The 10,521-nt window shown below is 39.2% G+C and overlaps 1 long non-coding RNA gene across 1 annotated transcript; it reads right to left on the reverse strand.

The window, feature by feature from the left end:
• Nucleotides 1-86: 86 nt before the first annotated feature.
• Nucleotides 87-610, reverse strand: LOC121366866. Its single transcript, XR_005957242.1, has 2 exons — nucleotides 524-610; nucleotides 87-231 (listed from the first exon to the last, which is right to left on the reverse strand). It is a non-coding gene; the product is annotated as an uncharacterized LOC121366866 (long non-coding RNA).
• Nucleotides 611-10,521: the final 9,911 nt, after the last annotated feature.

Raw genomic sequence — 10,521 nt, forward strand, 5'->3', positions numbered from 1 at the left:
TTTATCAAGTCGGCTAAAAACCTGTCTACGAAAGCTCTTACTAAATCCATAGCGGTACAAGTAATCTAACAGTTCTAATAATATCAACAATATTTTATTAACTGCTCAATATTCAGTGACAGCGACGGGCATCTGGCACTGCACGGCGCTATAACGGCGTGGGACGTCATTTAAACATCAGTGCTGAGCCATATCATTTGGAAACCTTTATTGCCGACAGCAACAGCTTGACTGTAATATACAAAATATACTATAAATACCTATTGTTGATTTATACAATAATAGTATTTGTTGAGCTAACATAACCTCTATGACATTACAAACATCCAATGCACGCATGTCGCAACAATCAAATGAAAGAATAATCTATCTTTAGCACATGTATGGCAATATAAGTAATACAGTGCATCTACCATTTAATACATATACATTTATATATGTATAGGCTTATTTCTCCTATATATAACAATAAGCAATATTTTATTTAAACATTTTAAACTAATTTATAAATATTTATACATACCGTATGATATGTCGGCGTACCACAAACATCTTTTGGAATTAACTAACAGAAAGACAAAGAAATTAACATTAACTAAAGAATGACGTGATGGAATTACCATGACGTCATAAACGTAAACAAAGACGTGCACGCATAATAAACAAAGAAATATATATATTACATAAATGTAAAGTTTGGCCTTAACATACCAGCCCTCTAATTGTGGACAACAAGAGACACAATTTGTCACGGGGATCCTATAATACCCGTAACTGAATGAAACACGATTATCCAAATATCTCTCCTAACTGTATATCTATTATATCTCTCTGTATTGGGCAGTTCAAAACCCGAGTGGCTCGTCTAGGTATGATCAGAGATAAGATCTTATATAAATATGTGTTATTATAGCACGTTTAGTTCACTAGAAAACACAACAAAAACACAATACACTTGGGAATCTGTATTAATACTACGCTGACAAATGTACTGCCGCAGTAGTTAATTAACAACAACAAATAATAACAACCCAGAACTGATCACTTAATTAGTTAATCTCTAGGTGTCTAGTTTACACAATATGCTAATCACTTCACCGTGACACAACACCCACACGTGTAATAATTGAGAAACGCTTCCAGGGGAACTTAATTAATAAAGGAATTACAACTCTATTCCTAACTGGTTAATTTTTAATTAACCCTTAACTACTCATTCAGTAACCTTGTAATACAGAATTAATACTGGTACCTATCACAATAAAGACAATAACCTACAGTTTACCTAGGTCCTCTAGGATGACTGGATAAGCCTTATATATATTAGAACAGTGAGCCTACAGTTTACTGCGTCAGATGACAGGCAGCACCGTCTAAATAATATTGGTATAATACAGTATTAAAATATTTAAAGTCACATCAATCACATCAAGGTTATACACAGAGCAGAAATAAAATATTTACCAGTCCGGACGGACAACGATCCCCTGGAGCCTTCCTTTTGTTTCTCCTGATATCTCTAAAACCCTAGCTATTTATCATAAAAACCGAATATCGCCTGGGGGTACATCGCGGCACCGAATACCTACAAGTGATATTTCCACAGCGACTAAGACGAGAATTGTCCTTAGATGGCCAGGATTGCTGACGCCTAGTTCGCCAAATATACCCCGATCGTACCGAACTAGCGGAGGTATTATGTAACTACAGGCCACATGGCCTCCGCACCTGGGCTGGGTGTGTATTAAAGAGAGCTCGACGACTGTCGCGCAGAGGTATTACGTAACAAAGTGCCCATCTGGGCTTAAGTGCGTTTAGGAACTGCACCCGGCCCTCTAAAACAATTAATATTGCCACAGGCAAAAACACAATTAAGAGCATGTTCTGTCACACACCCCCACCTCAAAAAGGATATTTCCTCTACTCTCGGAATAGGGAAATATACTACATTAAAACAAAAAGTGCGTTAACCGACGCATCCGGGCATTTATAACACATGTAATAAGGTGACTACCAGTAATCACACTGAGTCTCTGAGTCCCTGGTATACAAATAAAATATATAAAAACAAAACAGAAATCAAGAATGTCAACACATTATCATAACGTTCAACTTCGGGACAGGGCATCAGCGATAACATTGGAAGTGCCCTTGATGTGTTCAGTGGTAATTGGGAATTCCTGCAGAAGAAGACTCCATCTCAAAACTCTCTGGTTGGTGGCTTTCATTCTGTGAATGAAGGTAAGCGGATTATGATCAGTAAAGACCACCACTTGATGCAATGCCGATTTCACGTAGATTTTAAAATGCTTCAGAGCTTGTACCATGGCCAAAGCTTCCTTCTCTATAGTGGAATAGTTCACCTGGTGTTTGTGAAACTTTTTGGAGAAGAAACTTACAGGATGGTCCAGTCCATTTTCGTCTTCCTGGAACAGCACAGCTCCAGCTCCCACGTCACTGGCATCCACAGCCAACTTGAAAGGCATTCGGTAGTCTGGCGCTGCCATCACGGGAGACGAGGAGAGCATCTGCTTGAGATGGTTGAATGACTTCTCGCATTCATCTGACCACTGGAACTTCGTTTCCTTCTTTAGCAGCGATGTGATGGGGGCAGCTACCATCGCAAATTTAGCACAGAAACGACGATAATAACCGGCCATACCAAGGAACCGGCGAACTTCACGACAGTTGGTCGGTGCAGGATACTGGCTGATGCTTAGTGTCTTGGCCTGCAGAGGAGCGACGCAACCATGTCCGACAGTATGACCTAAGTAGGTCACTGAAGCTTTCACGAATTCACATTTGTCCAGGTTCACAGTCAATTTAGCCGTAGGCGACTGAATATTTGTTGTAACCCGGTTAAATGTTCATCCCAAGTGTCGGTGGCTAACACCACATCGTCCAGATACACACTGACGTTTTCTAGGTCTGATAACACCTGGTTCATCATCGTTTGAAAGGCAGCAGGGGCAGTCTTCAAACCAAACGGCATCACTCGGAATTGAAAGAGGCCGTCAGGTGTGATGATCGCTAGAATGTCCTTAGTTTCCTCCGTTAACGGGATGGCATAAAAACCCTTCAGTAGGTCCAATTTGGTGATGTATTGCGCGTGTCCAACTCGGTCGATGCAATCGTCAAGGCGGGGTAGAGGGTAGGCATCTGCCTTGATGAGTTGATTCACGCGACGTAGGTCAGCACACACCCGGAAACTGTTATCTCCCTTTTGAATCAGAATAACAGGTGATGCCCACTGACTGTTTGATGGTTCCAGACTGTCGTGTTCCAACATGTAATCTATCTCCTTTTTCAGTGCCACACGTTTTACAGGATTTATCCAATAGACATGCTGTCGAATCGGTGTAGCGTTGGGTTCCAAGCGCACATCCTGGATTAAGGTATTGGTAACCATTGGAAAGTCCTGACAAATGAAAACATTGTCTTGTATCAACGTAGTCAGCTTTGCTCGCTGGGGGCTGTCAAGGTGCTGTAGATAGGAACTCAAGTCTGCTAGAATCTGGCTGTTGGTTAATTTGATCTCATCAGTCTTGACGTCATCACAGGAAATTGAGTGACTCTCAATTTGGACAGGTAGCACTGGAACTATCGGCAGTCTGTCAAAATAACCTTTTAGCAAATTGATGTGACAATACCTACTTTTCCTAACACTTCCTGGATAATAATTGTCCTTATATCTCCTAACGTTTTAGCTGATATTAAATCAATTTCTCGCTCACCCGCGATTTCAACTAACTCGGCCTTACGTGCTCGCTTAATCTCCACTACACTGAGCGTAGGCCTATCCAGCAAATTCTTATCCATGTTTAGATATGACGCACTTATTATTAATTAATTTTCTAGTGAACAACGTTGCTACTTCTAGTTATTTGTAAAAATAATTTATAAAGCCCCCATTTACAAACAATACTTTTTTAAATATGCGTGTCCCGTTTCAGATCCGGGACCAGCGCCCCAATTTTCACTCCTGTCACGGGGATCCTATAATACCCGTAACTGAATGAAACATGATTATCCAAATATCTCTCCTAACTGTATATCTATTAGATCTCTCTATATCGGGCAGTTCAAAACCCGAGTGGCTCGTCTAGGTATGATCAGAGATAAGATCTTATATAAATATGTGTTATTATAGCACGTTTAGTTCACTAGAAAACCCAACAAAAACACAATACACTTTGTAATCTGTATTAACCTACGCTGAGAAATGTACTGCCGCAGTAGTTAATTAACAACAACAAATAATAACAACCCAGAACTGACCACTTAATTAGTTACTCTCTAGGTGTCTAGTTTACACAATATGCTAAACACTTCACCGTGACACAACACCCACACGTGTGATAATTGAGAAACGCTTCCAGGGGAACTTAATTAATAAAGGAATTACAACTCTATTCCTAACTGGTTAATTTTTAATTAACCCTTAACTACTCATTCAGTAACCTTGTAATACAGAATTAATACTGGTACCTATCATAATAAAGACAATAACCTACAGTTTACCTAGGTCCTCTAGGATGACTGGATAAGCCTTATATATATTAGAACAGTCAGCATACAGTTTACTGCGTCAGATTACCGGCAGCACCGTCTAAATAATATTGGTATAATACAGTATTAAAATATTTAAAGTCACATCAATCACATCAAGGTTATACACAGAGCATTTACCAGTCCGGACGGACAACGATCCCCTGGAGCCTTCCTTTTGTTTCTCCTGATACCTCTAAAACCCTAGCTATTTATTAAAAAACTGAATATCGCCTGGGGCTACATCGCGGCTCCGAATACCTACAAGTGATATTTCCACAGAGACCAAGACGGGAATTTTCCTTAGATGGCCAGACTTGCTGATGCCTAGTTCGCCAAATATACCCCTATCGTACCGAACTAGCGGAGGTATTACATAAATACTGGCAACATGGCCTCCGCACCTCGGCTGGGTGTGTATTAGAGAGAGCTCGACGACCGTCGCGTAGAGGTATTACGTAACAAAGTGCCCACCTGGGCTTAAGTGCATATTGGAACTGCATACGGCCCTCTAAAACAATTAATATCGCCACAGGCGAAAACAAAATTAAGAGCATGTCCCGTCACACAATTACACCATTATTACCAGTACAAGGCGAAACGTTTCACTGGTGGGTTTTTTGTTTTGTTTTTTGTACTGCTTACTAGCAAAAAACTATCTTAGTCGCTTTCTATCAAGAGACATAATTTTGTAATTGGACGAGTCAGTGTAGACGATTTGGTTTTCAGTTTCACAACTCTGACAAATGTTTTATTTAACGACGCACTAAACACATTTTATTTACGATTATATGGCGTCAGATATATGGTTAAGGACCACACAGATTTTGAGAGGAAACCCGCTGTCGCCACTACATGGGCTACTCTTTCCGATTAGCAGCAAGGGATCTTTTATTTGTGCTTCCCACAGGCAGGATAGCACAAACCATGGCCTTTGTTGAACTCTCAGGAAGATATAAAACGGACACATCATCAGGAATACTTTTTAGCTCTGCTACGGATTCCGCCATTTTTGATGTTAGCTTGTGGGACGTTGTAACAGTAACTAAGGGGGCGTGGCTTACGGAGTAATTGTGGAAACATGAATGCTGACACATCAATACCGGCCCGTGAAATGCATGGTTACGTTTCAGTACGCTCGGGATTTTAAAGGGAGAAAATATGTCTTTATTTGCAGCGACCCGCTCTGTGATGACGCAGTACTGGCAGCAGTACGCGTCCGACTCTGCCACCGTCGTCGAGATGATGCTGGACCACGACGCCGAGAAACTGCACGAGGAGGAGATGCCGGAAATCCTCTCCTACCTGCCGGACTACACCGGCATGCGCATCCTCGAACTCGGGGCCGGCATTGGGTAAGACCTAGGTCAATGACAGACAGGTACATCCTTTATTTACGTCTTCACAATACAGAGGCGATCTCGAAGCTCAGAGCGGATATTGGGTAAAGGCGCTGATTCCATTTGTCTGTTCTGTTTATAAAGCCATATTATTATTTTTAAAAACTAGCACTCTTAAATTCAAAGAACTGTTTACTTGTAATAGAATAAGCACTCTCCGTAAATTGTCAAAATTAATCTCTGAAATTACAAGTAAATTTAGTAAACCGTAGATAAACATCTTCAATATCGTTTTATACTTTTAAAAATACTGAGTTATAAAAATGTATCTGCTTTATTTAAATGTTGTGTTGCCATGTGTCTTCTTTTTAAAAATGTGTATATAGCTATTTTGAATTATGTCTGTATATATTCTATGAAGAACTCCTGTTGTCATATTGTCACTGTAAATAACTATTGTAAAATATGTCCTCATATGCTGTCGTTTGACGGCCTGAGTGAATCGAAATAAAATTGAAAGTTAAAGTTCTGTATCCTCGCAAAGCGTAATCCGTAGCAATCGCTTTCTATGCAAACAGGTTCAGTAGATTTCATGTATGCGTCTCCATACGAGCATTGGGTAAAACTGAGTTTGACAGACGTATACTTTATTGATTCCTTCACGGTAGGTTACGCACAATGTTCGTTGTTACACAACAATGTTTGTGTCCCATTACAGAGTTTCACATGACGCAGGAATCCTGCGTATTTGACGCAACATTTACCTAAAATACTCCTAAATAAAATATGTGTGCGTCATGGTTGACGCAAAATATTTCCGATGTCAATGATTTTACATTCATTGTTTTTTAATACATAAACACCTAACGACTAATCCAATTAAATTTCAGGTCACTTTATTGCACAATACCAAACAAACTGGTGTTAGCAGATAGGAAAAGAAAAAAAAAAAAAAAAAAAAAACCCGGTCTCGGTAGCGTCGTGGTTAGGCCATCGGTCTACAGGCTGGTAGGTACTGGGTTCGGATCCCAGTCGAGGCATGGGATTTTTAAGCCAGATATCGATTCCAAACCCTGCGGGAGTGCTCCGCAAGGCTCAATGGGTAGGTGTAAACCACTTGCACCGATCAGTGATCCATAACTGGTTCAACAAAGGCCATGGTTTGTGCTATCCTGCCTGTGGGAAGCACAAATAAAAGATCCCTTGCTGCTAATCGGAAAGAGTAGCCCATGTAGTGGCGACAGCGGGTTTCCTCTCAAAATCTGTGTGGTCCTTAACCATATATCTGACGCCATATAATCGTAAATAAAATGTGTTTAGTGCGTCGTTAAATAAAACATTTCTTTTTTTTTATAGAAAAAAAGAAAAGCATACAACATCAACGAAGTTCAGTTCGAAAATAGCCGACCGGTTTAACTGGTTCCCAACTTTATCAATACGTTTAACGTCACTTAAGTGTTAAATCCAGTGTGGCTCATGTAGTATGTCAGACCCTTTCTCTAAATTTAGATCATCGCGACAATGCCAATCGCTTTAACATGAAAAAAAGAAATGTTTTAAACACCTAAAAACCTAACAACTACGAAGTTTAAGAACAAATATAGCCTAGCGGTTTAACTGGTTCCCAACCGTATCAATACGTTACGTTAGACAAGTGTTAAAAACAGTGTGGCTGATGTAGTGTGCCAGTTCCTGTCTACATTTAGATCATCGCGATAATGTCGAATGCGCGGTCTGTATATGGACATGTACAATGTCATGTAGATGGTTGAGCAAATCAAATAGGTGTTAGTCATAATTATTGCGCAGATGCAGCTGTTACAAAGCAGGTTAGCATGCAGCATTGGGTGACTATTTGCCAAATGGTGCATAAAAAGATAATGCAGGGCGCATAGTAAGTCAACACGTTTGTTAATGTGCAGGGCGAGTTGCTTCCCTCTATTTAGCAAATTTAAAATGGCGTGCAAATATTTTATGTTGTCGTTAGAAGGTTTATTTTGTTAATAATGACGCAAGTACTTCAGTCGGGATTCAGTGAGTATGGTAATGTATATATTTTTAGCTTGTATGTCCATTTGTTACACTATCTCGGTTGTGAAACGGTTCAAACAGGATGCCACAAGTTTTGAATACCAGCTATATAGAGGATATGTAACAATATTCGGACGTAGAAAGAACCACACTTTCTACGTCCCTTCGGACTACATAAAAATACAGGGAAAAAAGCACTAAATTATTTACAAGAAGAAAAACAATGGATATACATGTATATGTATTATACAGATAAAATAGTGGATATAATATATGCATGTAATATAAACGAGACAGTTATTCAGTTAATTATGTGATTTAAGAAATATATATCATAGATGACTCCCATTTTTGAATGGATGACTCCCAAAATAAAACCCTGTGAGTCATGATGACTCCCGTTTTCCAGATGCTAGGTGGAACTCTGCATTACCTTAAATCTCCTGTAATAAGCATAATTCGGAACATACATTTATGTGTTATGCCTCATATTAATTCCAGAACATTCATTTATGTGTTATGCCTCATATTAATTCCAGAACATTTGCCTATATGGTTTTATAACTAAATAACATGAATTAATCCACATTAATGATTTACACGAGACAAAAGCATTGCAAAACGTCAAAAACGTCATGTAACATTTGCAAAACACGTTTTATAATAAAGCGCTGAAATTTCCATTATGAATGCGGGGAAATGCTCCAAAATGTGCCTATAATATCACCTGAAAATGCCGTAACTGAAGTAACTGCTAAGTAGATGACTTTGCACATAATTAAACAAATTATGGAAGCAAAAGATGTCCAGACAGACATGTAGACGCCTACAAAATGTGTCAAGATTTGAGGAGGGTGAGTCTGCATTAGTGTAAGCAAATTAACTGTTGTAGCATTTCTTCCTAAATAAAGTCATATTTGACATTGTTTGCGCAAAATAATTGTATGAAAAATTAAACTGCTTTAACATTGCTACATTTCGAAATATTTGCATATGCTTGTGTCCAGTGAAATGTCACAAAATCGAAAAATATGCAGTTTGCCGTAGATATGCATATATTAAGGACAAATATTTAATATTTAATGTTTGATTTGTCATATCGATCTCTTTATTCTATGTCACGGGGATTCTATAATACCCGCAACTGAATAAAACACGATTGTCCAAATCTCTCTCCTAACTGTATACCTATTAGATCTCTCTGTAACGAGCAGTTCAAAACCGCTTTGGCTCGTCTAGGTATGATCAGAGATACGATATTATATAAAGTATATATTATTATAGCACGTTTAGTTCACTAGAAAACACAACAAAAACACAATACACTTTGGAATCTGTATTAACCTACGCTGACAAATGTACTGCCGCAGTAGTTAATTAATAACAACAATAATAACAACCCAGAACTGATCACTTAATTAGTTAATCTCTAGGTGTCTAGTTTACACAATATGCTAATCACTTCACCGTGACACAACACCCACACGTGTGATAATTGAGAAACGCTTCTAGGGGAACTTAATTAACAAAGGAATTACCACTCTATTCCTAACTGGTTGATTTTTAATTAACCCTTACTACTCGTTCAGTAACCTTGTAACACAGAATTAATACTGGTACCTATCACAATAAAGACAATAACCTACAGTTTACCTAGGTCTTCTAGGATGACTGGCTAAGCTTTATATTACCAAATACTCGTATAAATTTAGAACAAAAAGTCTAAGATTTACTTCGTCAGATGACCGAAGACACTGTCTAAAGAATATTGGTATAATACAGTATTAAAATATTTAAAGTCACATCAATCACATCAAGGTTATACAACAGAGCAGAAATAAAATATTTACCAAAGTCCAAACGGACAACGTTCCCGGGAAGCCTTCTTTTTTGGTTCTCCTCGATATCTAAAAAAAAACTATTTATTATAATATTTAATATCGCCTGGGGGTACAAGGCGGTCCTCCCCCTATCAAGTGATATATCCCCAACTCCCAGAGACGCATTTTTCTCTTTCGTCGCCAGACTTACTGTCGCCATTCCGCGAGCAATCCCCTGGCCATAAACAGCACTACCGGAGATATTACGTAACTACTAGCCACATGGCCTCCACACCTGCTCTGGGTGTGTATTAGAAAATCTCGAGGACCGTCGCGCAGAAGTATTACGTAACAAGTTGCCCACCTGGCTAAGTGCAATTTGGAAGTGCACACGGCCTTCTAAAACAATCACGTGCCTTGTGGATTTTCTTACAAAGTGTTGGGTCTAACGCAAGAACACTGTAAACCGCCAGTGGTGTACCGAGGATCCGATGCAGCAGATACATTTGTGGAATGCATGGTTCAGGGTCAGGCAGAGATTGAACAAAAGTTCAAACATTGTGAGCCTTTACATATGACAGGAAGGGATTGGCAAACCTTCAAAAATGCAACTCACTGCCACATCTGTAAGAAAAAGTTGGGAGAGGATCGAGTGAAAGATCACTGTCACATCACTGGAACTTTTTGAGGAGCAGCTCACAATGGGTGCAACAACAACTATAAATTCACTGAGTGCATCCCTGTCGTTTTCCATAACTTGAGAGGCTATGACAGTCAAATCA

The sequence above is a fragment of the Gigantopelta aegis genome, unplaced genomic scaffold (genome assembly GCF_016097555.1).
Source record: "Gigantopelta aegis isolate Gae_Host unplaced genomic scaffold, Gae_host_genome ctg7551_pilon_pilon, whole genome shotgun sequence".
In the NCBI taxonomy this organism is placed as follows: domain Eukaryota; kingdom Metazoa; phylum Mollusca; class Gastropoda; order Neomphalida; family Peltospiridae; genus Gigantopelta; species Gigantopelta aegis.